Source organism: Artemia sp. Qi Xiang Cuo, chromosome 8, assembly GCF_049724085.1.
Source record: "Artemia sp. Qi Xiang Cuo chromosome 8, ASM4972408v1, whole genome shotgun sequence".
Lineage (NCBI taxonomy): Eukaryota > Metazoa > Arthropoda > Branchiopoda > Anostraca > Artemiidae > Artemia > Artemia sp. Qi Xiang Cuo.
Window position 1 is genome coordinate 10373828 of NC_142801.1, and position 18865 is coordinate 10392692.

Sequence of the window (18865 nt, forward strand, 5' to 3'; positions counted from 1 at the left end):
GAACTACTCGTTGTATTTACTATTTTATATGTATCGCAAATAGGGAATGGTCAATTCTCGTATTTGAAGGTCAAAGCTGTTTAAAAAGAAATAGGGAGTTTTTTGGGTGACCAAACAATTCTTCATCCAGACTACTCCGTATCTCCTTCCACCACTACTCTTCATATCATATCCTCACTCCATAGCTCCTCACCCACGCAACTCTCACTGTTCTATTGGTAATTTCTACTACTAATTGGTAATTTAAATTATTGGTTATTTCTCATTTTCATCTTCTGGTAATCTATACCTGGTAAATCTATCGGTAATTTAAACTACTAGGGATTTTTCATTTGCATCTTCTGGTAATCTATGGCTGGTAAATCTTTTAAATATATTGGTAATTTAAACTATTAGGGATTTCTCATTTTCATCTTCCGGTAATCTAATGCCTGGTAAGTCTAGTAAATCTATTGGCAATTTAAACTATTGGTAATTTCTCATTTGCATCTTCTTTTTTTCATGTTTATGCTACTTCAGTAAAGCCAACGGTAGAAGAAGGTTGTTAAATATCAACGGGTGATCTTAATTTAAAAGAGGATCTTAACAGATCAAAGGCAAAAACCTAACAATAGAATATTTATAACTTAATAATAGAAATTTAGCAATAGAATGAACCGAATGTGTAATAGACCGATGAATAAACTGACCATCTAGCTAGTCTTTGAACCAGTCTGGTCAGAAACGAAAACACAAAATGGATAAAGCTTTAAATAAAACAGTAAACTTTGGAAAAAAAAATTATAGAAATATTAGTAAATGTTCGAATATTCTTGCTTCAAATCCGAAGGCCTTAATCAACGGGAAAAAAAAGAGAAAATAAAACTAGATAGAACAAACTAACACATAGTAGTATATAACATAAAAAGATGAGAGAAATAAATCACTAAAACGAAAAAACGAAAGGAATTCGTCAAGGTCGTGTCCGCGGGGGGGGGGCTGTACCGGCTTTGGACCCCCCCCCCCCTTTCTTGGAATTTTGGTCCAACTCGTAAAAAGTAACAAAAACCCATGTAAACAAACTTTTGATGCGTTTTTCAAAAGTTATTTTTGTTACCCCCCCCCCCCCCCCCCGAACAAAAACTATAAATACAGCCAGGATTTTTATATGATAAGTTTTAGTCGTTGTTTTGAAAAAAAAAGTCTCAATATGGTAATCAAACATTGGCGCAAGGCAGGGAAGCTGCTGTATTATATTGGAGGGGTGCCCACTCTCCGCCTCCTTGCTTACATCTCAGAACGCTACGTGTGCCGTAAAATTCCGCTGCACTCGACACAGTTTCTGCCAAGCTTGGCATGCGCAGCCTGGTTTACGGAACTGCTCGAAGTGGGCGCCATTTCGATTGTATTGTCTATGGTACCGGTTATCTTCTGATTTGGGATTCTACTACTACTAACAACTCACTGCAGAGCCAAGTCTGAGGCCAACACAGCTGCACAAACTCCTCCATCCCAATTAATTCAAGCCTCTCTCTTTACACACTTCCAATAGCTTCAAGTCTTCCCTAAATTCTTCCTTACGACCCCCTCCTACACTATTCGAGGACGATCTGCTTTTCATTTGGCCTTATATGGTTGGCAGATCTTTGGCAAACTGTCACCTTAAATATTGGAGCTCGGTAATTTTCAGGCAAAAATTTTCTCTCCCTGGGCAGCGCCTTTTTGTCAATAAAACTTACTTTCCTGTTTCATATGATAATTTTGAAGCAGCAAAAATATGCATGGTTTCAACCCTTAAAGAGATCCTGACCTTAGATAACCGTGGAAAAACTCTGTTTTACAAAATTCAAACTTTAAGAAATTGATCTACAACAAAAATGATGCATAAGGAAAGCATTTTGAGCATTTTACCTTTGCTAAAAATCCTGATACGATTTCAATATTTTTAATATATCGGTTTTTAATATTTTCAAACATATGTATTAAATTTGATTTTCGATTAAACAGAGCAGAATTTCCTTTTTGAAGTTCATAAAATGGCAGTCCCTAAAAATTTTCTAGCATAGCCACTAGGAAAACGCTAAAAATCAGTTTAAGGGAATTATAATTTGAGTAACTTGACCACTTCGGAGTTCCTTGTGATACCACCCACTTTGATTGACAAACTCGCTGACAAAAGGAAGCAAAATTTCACTGTATTTTCACTGAAATTTCAGAGTTAAAAAAAAAAAAAAATTCTCGACAGCTTTAGATGATATCTAGTGTCCCCTAGAAGTGTCCCTAGTGTCTCTAGTGTAGAATCTGCTAATATACCTGTTCTCTTGAGACGGTCAGCCGATGCTCAGGCTCACAAAATGATTTTTAAGATATCGTATCCCTTTAACCTTGTTAAGGTATCGTATCGATTGATAATGTATCGATTTTTAAGGTATCGTATCGCTCTGGATTCATTTCTGGAAATGTCATTCACCTAACACAGCTACTTTCCCAAATGGGAGGGGGGGGGGTAGAAGTATCTATTATTATTGTGTGTGAACCTGCTAAACTGAGTTGAGGCCAAGGGGGCAGCTTATTTTTTTTCAATTAAAGCATAAAACAGTACAGTTTTTAATGAAAATACCAAAAAAGGGTATTTTCAAAATCCAGGAATGGGAACAACGTAGCAGGAAATTTCCTCCTCTCCCTTTAACTTACTCCACTCCCTTTAACTCCCTTTAATTGACACAGATCAATATTTTAAAGTCCTAAAATTGAGTCTTTTTACGCTGACAGCTACAGGAGTTGAGTATGAAACTTTTTAGATAATTTTCAGATTATTGCCGAAAAATTCTTATCCCGCTTAAGAGTCGTGGCAGTTATGTTAACTTGGCTGGAGTGGCCTTGAAAATGTGTTCAGGGTAAAATGAACTATCTTAACCAGCAGAGACAAATCTTTTACAAGAGTATTTAGGATTCAAGCATTAGAAACGCCATTATAAATAGTTACTCAAACGGTGTTTGGAACAGTAGCTTGAGTTTATGCAAGAGTTATACTTTAGTGTCAAATTTTGGCAGTAGCCTGTCTTTTGCTTAAGGAAATTTATATTTATTCGAAGTTAGTATGACCTCCATTTTCTATTGAAAGATGTGGCCCTGTTTTCACTTTAAATGTATCAAAAGAGCTGCTCTCATTTACCTTTTGAAGGTGCCGACCCCTATGCCTTAGATCTGCCCCTGGTGGAAATCAAAATACTGTATGTGAATTATACACTCAGTGTATGTTGTGTTTATTTGAGGCGTCAATTGCTCCTTGAATTTTGGGAAGATAAATCCCCCCTTCAAAATACTATGAGCCAAATTATAAATTATAAGAGTCACCGTGTACATCTTCTAAAGAAGAACTTTCGAGTTCTCCTATACAATTTTCCTGTCCCACAGTCCGCGAGTTGAAATTTTATCTTCTTCCCTTTGAAGTTTCTGGTGAATTTCGTCGTAAAAAAGCAATTCATAATTTTGCCCATTGCCGTGAACTAAGATGGTAAAGTGGCAACGCTGACGCGCACCTGTAGGATAAAAAATGAAATGAAAGGGAGGAGCTAGCCATCATTTTTTTGTCAACAATCGTATTTCATTATTTTCATCAGTCGTTTTTTTTACTTTCTGTGGAATATGTATGAAATACAAAAATTATGTATATAAAGTTGTGGATTTAGAGTTTCTTTTAATTAACATTTAGTGAAGGAAAAGTATGCAGCTTCAAATATGGTGATTTTTCACAATATTATGCTTTTGTTTAGTGTAGCCTATGCCTAGATTTAATCCTTTGTAGGCTAGGCCAGTCTTTTAGAGGAAAGATGTAGCCTAGCATACACAGAAGCTTAGATAAATATAGGCCTACTGGGTAGATACTCAGTAATAAAGTAGGAAAAATTCGGGATGAGAGGCTTTTTGCCAACTTGGAAAGTAGGCTCAGCATTGTCAACAATAGGCTATAAGTGCTGTCAAGAAATTTGATGGAGGGGGACAGGGGCGTAATTTTCTATGGGGCAGGGGGTAATCGTCCAATCTAGACCCAAGTTTTCCCCCTCTGTCAGACCTCAGTTTGCCCCCCCCCAAGCTGAAGTTAAGTTTCCGTAAAAAAAACTTGTCAAAATTAAGATAAGCCTCAATAATTCAAGTAGCCTAGCCTATCCACAGAAACAGGCCCAACTTTGCTCCCCCCAGGATTTTGATGAAATTATGCCACGGGGGGGGGGGGGGGGAGTTCTAGCAAAAGCTTTGCTGTTAAGATAAAAATGGGATCATTTCAAATTTTCCCATTTGCTGAGTGTCTTCTTGGTTTCCAGAAGGGCAATTTGGTAGATTTTTGCATTTACTCACTAATGAGATGGCTAAGAAAGATGATGGATAGACAAGTATGATGGACATCATACTTTAGGATGATTATTAGGAATTAGGATGTAGGCTTATTGTGACCTACTATATTTGGAAAGAACAGTGGATGATTTTTGGGTAAAATTCTACTTTAGCTACTTTTGGTTATCTTGGGAAGCGGTTAGGTTAGGAAAATGAGACTTTCAGGAATGGGTCTACAGGCTAAAGTATGTCCCAGGAAGGTATTTTGAAGTACCTACCTCCACTCCTTCTCCCTCTAGAGAGTCCTGACATTTGTCTACATGCCAGGTCTATACCTATTGAAATTTTGACAAAACAACATTTTACCTTAATTTTCAGTTATCAGTTTCTTTTTCTCTGGATTTAGCTCTGAAAATACAATTCCAGTTATTTGAGCAGAATTTTAAGACATATAAATAGTTTATTTCCAAAATTTAGGAAATGTATTTGCATATCTTTAAAACCTTATAAATTGAGATTGAGCAAAGTTGTGAAGCTGAAAAAAATTTTGTTGTGCTCCATTTAAGCAGAAGATCTATTTTGCAAGGTTTCACTTCTATAACTCATAGATTTTTAAAGGTCAGGACCCTCTAGAGGGAGAAGAAGTGGAGGTAGGTAGTTCAGAATATCTTCCTAGGACATACTTTAGCCTGTAGACCCATCCCTAAAAGTTTCATTTTCCTAACCTAACCCCTTTCCAAGATAGCCAAAAGTAGCTAAAGTAGAATTTTACCGACTTTTGTTTTATCTGATGCTATAAATGACTGATTTTCAGAATTTGATTTTTGAGCTGTTTTTTAGAAGTTTAATTCACCTGGCTCCATTTCTTTAAACTGTGAAGAAAGTTTGTCTAGAAAGTGAATTTTTACTGGATAATATTTTGATTCAGACAAACACAGAATGAGATGGTAAAATAGGGTAGTCAGTAAATAGCCCTGTTTTTTCACTCATCAGTGTGCTCAGATCTTACATCTTTTGTCAGAAAACGCTTAAAAGTGAAATCTTTGAACTAAGATCTTCCATCTTTGGTCGTTTTTGTGCAAACGTCTTTCATGATTCTGCTCTGATCAGCGGTCTGAGAAGAATGATGAGTAGATCATCAAAGTTTTCTCATCATTGTTCTATATGGCAGAAAGATGGCGTCTTTCACATATTTTGCTAACATCAGTGAGCTGTAAGATCTTAGGACAAAGATGAGTTGAAAAAACGATAATCTTTGCAGAAAGATGAAAGATCTTAGCTGTAAGATCTTAGTGCTAAAAAACGGGATGAATTTTTGGCAGTTCATATTATTGACTTACAAATAAAGTGAACATACCACTTGATGCCTTTTTTATGCTCTTTATGAATATAATAATTGCTTCTGTCAGAAATTGAAATTTACCCATCCCCCTAATGTGCAAATATATACCCTGAATTGGAATATACCATGAATTGTCAACAGCAAAGTTTTGAATTGCAAAACTCAGCGCTATTTTTGTCAATGGCATTCAAAAAACTTGAAATGGTAGGGAAAGATATTATATTTGAGTTGCCTAATAAATGAGGTTTGAATTATTATAAATAAGTATTTTTGGAATATGTTACTCTTGAACAACTTATTTATAAACTAGTTATATATTTTTAACCACTTTTAAATAACTTAACTAGTGTTAATAACTTCTTTGTGTGGTTACAATTCAGGGTATATGTTTGCACATTAGGGGGTGGGGGTTGGTAAATTTGAATTTCCAGTTGTCATGTTTGTAAAGAGCATAAAAAAGGCATCAAGTGGTGTGCTCACTTTATTCCTAAGTTAATAAGAACTTTCAAAAATTTACAAGAAACTAGAAAATTGCTTTGGTAAAATAGGCTATATTTGAAACTGAATTAGTTTATCAAAGGGACAGTCACCATCCTTTTTCTTAGGATTGATGATGAAAGTGATTTTGTTTGTTGTCTATGCGACAACACAGGTATAACAGTCATATGATTGCTTCTAATGTCCATTGTTCTCAGGTTGTTATATATGTCTTCTTCTTGTGGTTGAAGTACCAAGGACATCAAAATAGACTCATTGTTCTTTTTTTTTACCTCTAACACCAAAACTACATATAGGAATAAAAACATGAACAGAAATAAAAACTACAAAAATAGAAATATTTTTTAATTGTTCTTTAAAAATTGTTCTCAGCCATTAGTATTACAATTTATATTCAAAATACAGACTTTTTGGCACTTGTTAATTAAACAAAACACACCCAAAAAGTGAAGTTAGGTTAATCCTACTGAACTATAACCTTTAGTTTATATAGTAATATAATCTGGGCTATATATTTGCATATCAAGGGGCAAGGTGGGGGTAAAGTATTTGGACAGCGCCCCTAACCTAACCCCACCCCCTATTGTGTAAATATAAGCCCAATGCATTTTATCACTTGTCTTTGTGGCTATGAATACCAGTTTTCTGATATCTAACCTACGCGTAATTCTTGTCTTTCAAACAATTTGTGGTAACAAACTGTCAGTAAGGGGCAACCTGGCTCAATAGTAACCAAAACTCTAAAAAACGGAATTTAGATACCAATAGATACATCAAAAGAATCGGCTTTTTGTGTTGATTTCAAATATATAAGTTTCATCAAGTTTAGTCTTACCCATCAAAGGTGTGATTTTCAATATTAATGAAAATCACACTATCAGATTCAGCATACCAGAGAACCCTGTTGTATAAGTCTAAAGCTTCTATATGCAAAAATGTGGAATTTTGGTCAAGGTCGTATCTAGACGGGGGGGGGGGGGTCACCATCAGATTCAGCGTACCAGAGTACCCTATTGTAGAGGTTTAAAGCTTATATCTGCAAAAATGTGGAATTTTGTATTTTTTGCCATAAGAAAGATCACAGATGTGTGTTTTTTTTTTTTTTCAGGGGTCCTAGAATATCGTGAGAGAGCTCATTCGAACGGAAGTTAAAAGCTCTAGTGCCCTTTTTAAGTGACCAAAAAGATTGGAGGGCAACTAGGCCCCCTCCCCCATTGTTTCCCCCAAAAAACTGTCCGATTAAAATTTTGAGATAGCCATTTGGTTCATCGTAGTTGAAAGGCTCAATAACTATGTCTTAGGATATAACATGACCCCCCACAGCCCCGGGGGAAAGGTCTTTAAGTTTAAAAAATTGCTCATTGTTTACGCATAGTATTTGTTATTGGGAAGCATGCATACATTTTAGGGTGGAAAGACGAATTTTCTACTCTTTTTTTCAGGGGGGAAGTTTCCAGGGGGCGAACTTGTCAGAGGAAAATTTTCACCGGGATTGAATTGTCTAGAAGATATATCCGTGGGGAGGGTATTTCTCCATGGAGGTGTTTCCTGGGATTATTTAGAAATGCTCAGAAATTAAATAAAAAAAGCAAGTTTTTCCAACTGAGAGTAAGGAGCAACATTAAAACTTAAAACGAAGAGAAATTATTACGTATATGAAGGGAGTTGCCTCCTCCTCAACACTCTGCTCTTCACACTAAGCTTTAAACTTCGTCCAAAATTTGTAACAACAACCCCTGAGACGTAAGAATCGTTCAATTAGAACAATAAGAAGCTTTTTTCAAAAGTACTAAAAAACTTTAGCGTCAAGAGTGAGGTGTCGAAGAGGAGGCACCCCCCTTCATATACGTAATAATTTCTCTTCGTTTTAAGTTTTTCATGCTGGTCCTTATTTCCAGTTGAAAAAAACTAGTTTTTTATTTAATTTCTTTAAAGGCAATGGCTAATCGTGAATCTTTGATGGAGCATTAAGTTCCTAAGTAAACTTTTTTTTAAGATTAAAACACGAGACCCTTCTTAAGCTTTCATTTGTTCAAATTTTAAAAACTTAACCCTTAAATTAAACTAAAAACTTAAATTAAAAACTTAACCCTTCTTAAGCTTTTATTTGTTCAAATTTTATCAACCCCTTGCACATACATAATATTATTAAATAAGGGAAAAAATAAAGAAAGACAAAGATTGATATCTGACATTGAATGTAAGGTGTCAAACCGAAACTGGAGTAAGCACGGGCTCAAGGACTCTGATTATACAGATTGAAAATCATTGGATGGCTTTAATAATTAGTTACAGTGGTAGCCAAAGGCGGATCTATAAGGGTGCCAAAAATTGACCAAATTGACAAGTTTATTTTAAAAAAAAGGTCAAAAGATCTTTGGGGGGGGGGGGGTCCTCTGGTGGTAGCCTTTTTTTTCACTCTGCAATTTCAAGGTTTCTCTTTTAATGTCTTCTTGATTCAAACTCATATTCCCTCTGAAACATGCAATTTTGCAGCGAGCCTAAAGCTGCAACTTTAGTCGAAAGGATAAAATATTTATATATTTGGAGTGATCGATTTCAGATCTATTCATTCACCAGGGCATTATATGATATAATCGGTCTTTTAATTATAATAATTTATTGTCAAGCCACTATAAGCAACAAGACAAAGGTGCATTAAAAAAGAGACTAAAATAAACAAAGACAACCTACTAGAACAGAACATGGGGTAAGACCATGAAATAGCCGACTGGGACAACTCCTGATCTCACAGGGCCAGTTTTGTCGTTATATCTGGAGAATTAAAATTCTGCACAATTTTTCTATTCTTATACCATTGTGGTAAATAAATAAAAAATCTTAAATACCGAAAATACGCTGAGCGGAGAGCTCGGATCTTTTTGGAGGAAAATTTGAAACAAACCGGATAAAGATAAGATGGAGTGGTCGCAGTAGGTCGAGTACAGTTTTATTTAGAGAGTGATTGAAGGCTGCTTAGAAATAGGAAGAGTTTCCTTTTTCAATGATTTTCCACCAATTTTCAACGAATTTTTTGATCTATAAAACGCAAAGTGAATTTCAAACGTAATTCGGTAGGCTACATGGATAAAGTCGAATCTCAACTATCGACTGATAGCACAATTATTTGCACAATTAGAACTGTAGGAAATAACATGCCAAAAACTACTGCACTGATCACAAACCGAAATGTATACAGTCAATTTATTGCGTAAGATGAAAAATCCCTTTCGACGTATTTCTATTGCGCATTATTTTCTATCATATTTTCTAACACTAACTAAAGCACTTAATGAAAGAAGAACATCTTCAGATTATTCCCCATGTCCAGTAAAATGGAAAACGATGGCGAAGGGCTGGTCCTAATAAGTAAGAGAAACTTCACTCATTTATAGGAGAAGCAAAAACTATGCTTTAATGAAAATTAAAAAACAAACTTTTTTTTACTTTTATTTAACATAATAAACAGAAATATAAACCAATACAAATATATACCACTACGCTAGGGAAAAACGGTTATTTTTTTTTTTCTAATAGAAGTAAGGATCGATGTTGAAATTAAAAAAAAAAAAATACAAAACAACTAAGCAGAAAGAGGGCATATGCCCCCCCCCCAAGTGGCCGCTCATAATATCCAATTTGTTGCTTGGGCCTTAAGGAAAACTTATTACAATGAAAACAAATGTCCGATTGGGAAATTCCAATTTTATATCGATTATTAAAAATGCAAGTATCTTCGCGTTTTTACGAAAAATATTCGAAAATTTGTTGTTTTTGGTGATCGAAAACCCCTACTTGAACTCTATGTTTGGGATTTTTAGGGGTATGCAGCCCTTTTCATGTCGACGACGGTAAATTTCTGCTCAGTTTAGGTCTGAATTTCGCTTTTTAGTTGCATTTGAAAACTTTACTAAGTCTAATTTTTCGATAAGGTGTGACATATCTACCATTTGACATGTTTAATGTATTTTGACTTTGGACCAGTGGTGGATCTAGAGGGGTTGCGCCCCTAACATTGTCTAAGGTAGTGTAATTTACGCAAGTTTGCGTTAATTAAACTTGCTCCTAACGCAAGTTTATTGGATCAACCTATTTTGCCCCCCCCCCTAAAAAAAATCCTGGGTCCGCCTCTGCTTTAGACATCTTTGTTGCATAATTAGCCTTTGTTAAAAAGCATAGAAAATCTTAGATACTGTTTTTGAAAAAAAAAGAGGGAGCATAGACCCATGCCAGCGTGCGAAAAGTGGGGTAGCATGGTTGTCATGATACTTGGTTGTTTTCATGGCCTAGTGAAATTTTCGGCAGATTTTGTCAGAAAATGCTAGTGCTTCCACTATCCCTGAATTTGTTGGCAGCTTTTGGAATTTTGTCAAGTTCTGCTACTGGCTGCTTTGGAACTTTTGCATATCTGGACCCAAAAGTGCCACTCCTTACCTCCTCCCATGAAATTCCAGTTTCATTTAATTTTTTTTTTATGACCTTTCTATCCCCATCCGGGGACAATCTGTCTTTCATTTGGCCACAGCAGGATTGTTAAAAAGTAAAATCTTTGACAATTCGTTATCCATAAAATCCTGGTTTAACTCTGATTTCAGCAAGGTATAGCATGATCACCTTTCTATTTAAATGAAGATGAAAAGCTTCTATTTTATATGGACTATTTGCATATTCGAGGCCGTTGCCCCAGGTGCAGCCCGGCAAGGCTGTGTCCAGGGGGGTAGGGGGTTTGAACCCCCTTCCCCCGTGAAATGTTTGTCCGATTCGTAAGAACGTAAAACAAAGGAGACATAAACACATTTTTGATGCGTTTTTAGTTTTTTTTTTAAACCCCCCTCACCTCGAAAAAAATCCTGGATGTGTTCTTGCAGCCCTCGAAACTACATTTTTAAATCTTCTAATAATTCAGATTGAAATGGCCATGTTTAAGATTTCTGTTTAATGCCATGTGTGGTCGCCAGGGAGTATATGGGCCGTTGAATTGGCATTACGTTGTCTTCTGACCGATTTTGGCTCTTATAGAGGTACTGTAGCAGTTTTGATGTCTATCAAACCATATCCTAAGTTTGGTAGATATGATATATCGACCACACTTGGTCGCTATATCTGGTTTCTGTAATGAAACCGATTGTCTGTGTCTACCACGGTAGACAGAATGTACCAGCAAGCTTATCGCAGATAATTTCTGCTCTTCATGAACAAAAAGCTCCTCCCACTGATTTCTGCATTAGCTTTATTTCAGTTTGTTTCAATGCACTTTGATGGAAACAGTCGGAAACAGACTAAACTGCATTCCCGCTAATCTGACTTCGCCTATGTTTGTATCTGCCAAAACGGAAATAAAGCTAATGCAGAAACAAGCTAACCCCGGTCCGGGTTTTTATAATTGGTGAGATAGAGAATGATCATACTGCTAATTATATAAACTGTGGTGTCCACTTAGAGATAACCAGCTTAGCATAAACGAGATAAACGGTATCTATGCAGGTATATTTTAATTAAATGTTCAATATATAGAGGTGGCTAGGTATTTAATATAATGCGCTCTGGACGTTAACCGAGTAGATGTGGTTGAAGACTTCACTTACCTGGGATCTATTCTGTCGAATGATGGCTTGATCACAAAAGAGCTTACATCTCGATCAGCAAAAGCGTCAGCACTTGTTGGGAGGCTTAGCAGCATCTGGCGAAAGCCAAACATAAGCCGCTTTACCAAAATGCGCATCTACAATGTGTCAGTCAGCACCGTCCTGCTGTATGGAGCGGAAACGTGGTCAGCTGCCAAATCTATCCTCAGCGCCGTCGATGTCGCTCAGCCGAAACATCTCCGAAGAATCGAAAGACTTCACTGGACTGACTTCGTTAGCAACCAGACTCTCCTATCACGTACGGCTCAAACTCCTTTCTCGACGCAGCTCGCCCAGCGTACTTTTAGGTGGTACGGCTACCTCCTTCGCATACCACACGACGCCCCAGCACGGGTTGCAATTGACTTCAACCCCACCATAAACGGATGGAAGCGACCCAGAGGACGCCCACCCACTAGGTGGAAAGACAAAGCCGATGAATTCCTCCCCCAAGCCCACATCCCGGTGGAAGAACCTGCGAGCCTGGCAAGCGATAGGTCAACCTGGAGGCGCCTAGTCTCATCATTCTCTACGCCGAACCCTCGGCAGGAGCCTTAAGTCAGTCAAGCTCTGGGCGGTCTGCTTTCCATAATTTTGTTACTAAAGCATTATATTTTCATCATATTTTGGTATATTTCATTAAGATTAACCTCGCTTCTTTGGTGTGGTCGCTATGATAATAATAATAATCTGTATTTAAAAGCCTCGTAAAGCCATATAAAAAAAAGACAAATACTAAAGAAAAATTACACTCTATTTGGCATCCTTCCCTTCAATACAAAATTTCCTACTGTCGCAATATAGCGGGGAGACATAGAACTCATTAACCCACGAGGCAGCCTATGTCCCCCTTCTTGGATAATTGGTCCCCTTAAATGAGAAAACTGCTTACACCGGAGGAGGAAATGGCCCAACCCATTTTCCCCACATCTCAAGCAACTACACCTGGCCTCCGGACCTTCCCTCATTTTCCTTACAACCTTACCATAAATTGGAAGACAATTAGCTCGAATCGGAATCCAAATCTTCTGATATTTAATGGGCAATCCCAGCTTAAAATAAACTCCCGTAAGTACCCTAAGTTTTTGCAACCATCTAGGCCGAAAAAAAAACAACAACAAATATTTTGGTGTCACATTGCTCTTTATCAAGTCATGCTATTGTGTTGAATATGTTAGTATCGTTGTAGTATAAATTTGCACTATCTCATGTCTTAATTAATTATGCCTTTTCCCTTTTTTTAATTGAAATGATAAATTCAGGAATTTGGGAGACAGACCACAATATTTTGCAAGGCAAACGAACAAAACTGCAAATCAACTTCATTATTAATTTGTGTTGACAAAATAATCTTGATAACACGAATCTCAATGGAATTGACAGAATTTAGGTCATAAAATAAATTTAGACATCAAGGTTCAAAATACCTGGGTTATGACCTTAAAATTGGAGGTATGAAATTCTGTGTGGATAAACTAGAATGGAAATTTTATTCATATAACCGCTATAAGTAGAACCGCGTTTTATAAATATTTCCCATCTCCCATGTTTCAAAGGCTAAAGAAATAGGCAATGGCGCTTTTCGAAATAAAGTGTTCAACATGGTATACCACCAATTGATAAAAAAGTTTCTGCGGCAATAGTCAGAGCCAACGGTTCCATGCATTTGTTTATTTCTGCCCCCGGTCACTTCGTATGGAAGGGGTGGTCGTAGAACCTTGGAAGGGGCTCGTTAGATCGGAAGTTCTAGTACCCTTTTTAAGGGTTGAAAATGATTGTCGACCAGCAAGCCTCCTGCCCGTGCCCTTTTTTGCTGCCCGACCCTCCAGCACTCTCCTCATGATGTGAGGTCAAAATTTTAAAATATCCATTTGTTCAAAACAGACTAAAAGTTTTAACAAATACGCTTCTGGGGATGTCATAACTCCCACATCCCCCTAACTCCCTGGGGTGAGGACTGTAAACTATGCCAACTGTGTGTAGACAAATCTTAGAGTAGAGAAAGGGGACACTTTTTATCATGGGTGCTTGGATAGGTTAAAACTTTCAGGAATTGTTTGATTGGCCAAGAGGAACATATATTTTGGTGGGGACAAAGTGTTAAGGGGTTTGGAAACTAGCCATTTTTTTTTATATCCAAAATCACTTTGAATTTGAAGCCGTAAGTTGTTGGCTGAGAGGAACCAAATGTACAAAAAAATTCGTATGGGATCATGGGTCCGACCATCAAACTTGAAACTTACACCCGTTAGTTTCCGAGCCAAAGGGAACTGCATAGCCAAAAGAGAATTTAGGTTAGATGCATGGGCCGCCCAAAAATACCAACAAGTTTTTTGATTGGTTTGAAACTCACATTTGAAAGTCCTTGGGCCAAGGGTTTCCAAAAAAATAGGGGTATCCACAATGTCTCAGAAACGGCTTGGGAGATCGACCTCTAAGGGTGTTGGGGGGTCAAGTGAACCTCAAGTTTTTACTTGGGGAAAGGGATAGAGGAAATCTAAAGTGTTCCTTGGGGCCAAGGCCAAGTGGAGGTCAAATTTAGACTTGGGAGAGGGGGTGACGGGGGGGGGGGGATGAAAGGATATTTTCTCCGATTCAGTTAATTTTTTTTGTACCTATAGTCTCTGGGACTATGATCTATTCATAGTTAACTAGCGAGTTAAATCAACAGACATTATGCTTTACCAGATGATCAAAGTAGCGTATCTGAAATACCTGGGAACGGCTATGGGGATCATATTGAAACTTTCTGGGACTTTTTGGGTCAAGTAGACAACGAACGTGAACTTGCTGATGGGGAACGAGGAGAAAGATCTAAAGATTTTGTTCTCCAACCTGTTTGAAATTTGTGGCACTATAGGCCCTTTTGGGACTAGAATCTATTTCTGGTGGAGTAACGATGTAGACCAAAACACATTATGTGTACCCAGTCGTCAAAATAGCGTATCTGCTTTACCTCAGGAACGGATTGGACGATTGAATTGAAATTTTCAGGGGGTTCGGAGGGGGGGGGGTAAGTGGCCTTGAATTGCTTACTTGAGGGGATGATCAGATGTAAATCGAAAGAAACTATGCATCTAGGTTATCAAAATGGCATTTCTGCACAATTTCGGGAACGACTTGTAGGGATCGAGCTGAAACTTTTGTAGTGTCGAGGGGGAAGTGAGAGGAGACAAGGAGACTTCATATTCTGAGTTTAGATTGAAAAAAGGGGGGACTTTGTATATTCCAAATGCCTAAAAATGTTGCCACTATTAGGTCCAGTTGAGCTTTACATCTATTCAGGCTGAAGCAGTGAGGTAAATCAAAAGACTCTATAATATAATAATAATCTGTATTTAAAAGCCAACTAAAGCCATATACAAAAAGACATACTAAAGAAAAATTACACTTCATTTGACATCCTTCCCATCAATACAAATTTTCCTACTGCCACAATATAACGGGGAGTCTTAGACCTCATTAACTCACAAAGCAGCCTATCTCCCCCCTCCTGGATAATTAATCCCCTTAAATGAGAGAGTTGCTTACACCGGAGCAGGAAATGGCCCAGCCCATAATTATTTTCCCCACATCTTAAGCAACTACACCCGGCCTCCGGACCTTCCCTCTTTTTCCTTGCAACTTTAGTATAAATTGGACGATAATTTGCTCGAATCTGAATCCAAATCCTCAAATACTTAATGGGCAATCCCAGCTTGAAATAAAACTCCTGACCAAAATTCTCTTTTACTTCTCTATACAAAGTAAGACTCTGGAGATTTGTCCACAGCTGCTTGCCATAGTTGCACTTCTTGGTCTTCAAGTCTTGCACTAAATTCCTTGAAGAACTTTTCATGATCCTCTGGCCCTTTTCCCTTCTCCCACGAATTTGAAAATCCATTCTCATCTAATATCCTCTTGATTTGTGCTGTCCATGATGTTTTGTTACACTGAAGAAGAAGATCTTCATATGCTGCTCGGGCAAGTCTAGTCTGGGGAAGTTCTAGAAGTCCTAACCAAAATTTGATGATTTGGGTATATCTTTTCAATTTCAGGTTAAATATACCAAGATCACCTTTTAAAACTAACGTATGTGTTGTATTGTGTAGGCCAAAAACTCGTTTATAATATTGAAGTTGAAGGGTTTCTAGTTGCTTTGCCGGCTGATACCCCCATATTTCTGATCCGTAATGTAAGATAGGCAAAATCAAACCACTATCAATAAACATATTTGAAAAAAGGAAGTGACTAAATTTGATTTAGCTGCGAGTCTGCATTCATACCGACCACACGATTTGCCTTTGAGAAAAAATTGATAAAACTATGGAACTGAAATATCAATGGGAAGTGCCAAATATCTTAATCAAATGTCTCCACGTTATGGCATTGTTCAAATAAAACTTATTTTTACCTTGATTATTCTTATAAATTCATTCTTTGTTTTTCTTTTCATTCTCAAACCACTGTTATTGCCACACGCTTGCCTACCCATGAAAAAATATAATGTCGCATATGTTTCTTCTGGTTATATGTTCTCCGGAGCAGCTGCATCTCGGCCCGGCTTTGTCTGATGGTTAAGATGGAAATGATCGTACTGTTTATATCTCTTTACAGTGTTCCAGACCAAAAGACTAAAATATTGAGGATGCACAAAAATGGGGCCTTTCTCCACTCGGCTTCAAAATTACCTTCAAAGTATCTGGGACAGTGGACCCCTATACTGAAAACAAATTTGAAATTAATTTTGCTGAATCGATTCATGACGCCCGAAATTTATTTTGTCTCTTATAGTCTTGTAACGTACGGGGCATGTAGACAGAGCCATGTAGACCTCAATGAAGAGGAAACTATAAACTTGACCTATGTCACTTGACTTGACCTACTGTCAACTTGACCTATGTCAACTTGACTTGACTACTGCCTCCAGCTCCTCTTGGCCCCACAAACAATCTCTAAAATAACTATTTTAACAATAACTGTTAGACAACATTGTTAAGATAAGATAAGTTTTATTCTTCATTAAATACACATACAATATCGCTTGCTGTTCACCATCACTGTAAATTTAGCCTACCATTCTATTATTATTTGCTATTGTTTTCTTACTATTGCACCACATAATTTAGCATTGACAGGCGTGTCAATAGCCGATGGAAAAAAAGTTTCCCGGCTCAATTTCGCCAGTTGTGGCTTGAAGGTATCGCATGAAGTACTTTTTAATATCCTGTGAGTAGAAGGGGGGCGCTACTCGTGACGGGACTCCTAATATGGGCATAGAGTCCCTAGGGGAGATGGATTTCTGAGAAATTGATTGCGTAATCAAAGTGTGTCAATGACCTCTTTTTTCCAAGATCGATTTGTTTGTTGTTTCTAGGTGTAATAACTCCGGGACGAAGGTTGCACATGCGCATTGAATTCTAACGGGAACAATGTTATTGATCTAGGACTCGAGGGGGAAGTGAATTTCCGAGAACTTGATTGCGTAATCGATCGTGAATGTCAAGGTGTCCAGAAATAGGAAACAGTATTTGTTGTTGTTGCTCAAGCCAAATGTTATGAGTTTCCAGAAATTTGGAACATCTGTGCTGTCGACCTCAATTCCCCTATTGTGAATCAATAATTCCCCTTAGAAACAACAAATTAAGTCCACTTTCTTGACATATCCATCAACCAGTAACATCATCTGTCAGATCTTAAAAATTTTTACCTAGAAACGATTCTCAAGGAATACATCCAAGTCATTAATGTCATTGCATTGGAAACAGTTCTACTGGTCAAACTCCAAAAGATATTGATAACCAAACGCCATGGAAACAATTCTCCAAGAAACATCTTAGAGATGAATTGTTTTAGCGCGGGAATCAGGTTTCTTATTAATTTGAAATGCCTCAGCGCAGAGATGCCAATAACAAAGGAATACGCTGAATTTACGTTTAGGGATTATTTGGGCGAAACCGTTTTAGACATTTTAGGGAATTATTTCGGCGAAACAGATAGAGACATTTTAAAAGAAGATTTTAGAAAAGGTTTTAGAAGAGAATTTGAGGGTCAAACTCTATGGTCGTTATAATACACAAGTTACATTTGAACAGTGCTGTGAGGTCCTCTACCACAACCCCAAAGGCTTCCAATCCCCCGACCCAACCCCGAAGGAAGCCCCCGGTCCTCAAAGGTCCCCCAAGCTCCCAAAGCCCCCCAGCCCCCCAACCGCCCTCCTCAGACCCTCAAAGGCCCTCCTCAAGCCCTCACTGGGCCCACCGGACCCCCACAGCGCCCCCCCAACACCCAAGGCCCTCCCCCGGGCCTCCACTTTCCCCTGGGAACGCTACGTGCCCTGGGCCCGAAATGCGCCACATGGGGAGGCGCCACCTGGGGATGCGCCGTGGGTCGGGGGTCGCGCCGCAGGGATGCGCCGCTTTTTTGTTTGAGTTCTAGTTTACTTTAATTTTAGTTAAGAGTTTGATGTTTAACCATTGAGTTTCAGTTAGAGTTCTTGTTTAGTTTTAGTTAAGAGTTTATATTTTTTAGATTAGAGTTTTTTTTTAATTTATAGTTTAGTTTAGTTTTAGTTAATAGTTTAGATTTTTAGCTTATTGTCATAGCTTAGAGTTTTTGTTAGAGTTCTAGTTTAGTTTAATTTTAGTTAAGAGTTTAGAGTTTTAGCTTAGAGTCTTAGATTATAGTTTTTTTTAGAGTTGAATTTTAGTTTAGTTTTAGTTAAGAGATTAGAGTTTTTAGCTTAGAGTCATAGCTTAGAGTTTTTGTTGAAGTTCTAGTTTAGTTTAGTTTTAGTTAATAGTTTATAGTTTTATCTTAGATTCTTAGATTAGAGTTTTTTTTATAGTTCTAGTTTATTTTATTTTTATTTTAGAGTTTAGAGTTTTAGCTTAGTCTTAGCTTAGATTTTTTTTGTTAGAGTTCTAGTTTAGTTTAATTTTAGTTAAGAGTTTGATTTTTTTACCTTTGAGTTTCAGTTAGAGTTTTAGTTTAGTTTTAGTTAAGAGTTTGGTGTTTTACCTTAGAGTCTTAGCTTAGAGTTTTAATTTGAGTTCTAGTTTAGTTTAGTTTTAGTTAAGATTTTAGAATTTTAGCTTAGAGTTTTTTT

The 18865-nt window shown here is 37.4% G+C and overlaps 1 protein-coding gene across 1 annotated transcript in view; it reads left to right on the forward strand.

The window, feature by feature from the left end:
- The first annotated feature begins 3604 nt into the window (after positions 1–3604).
- LOC148949153 (uncharacterized) overlaps positions 3605–18865 on the forward strand; it is a 218312-nt gene continuing 203051 nt past the window's right edge. The window contains exon 1 of the mRNA XM_089093206.1: positions 3605–3723. The gene's annotated coding sequence lies outside the window, so the exon portion shown is untranslated. The remainder of the gene's footprint in view (positions 3724–18865) is intronic.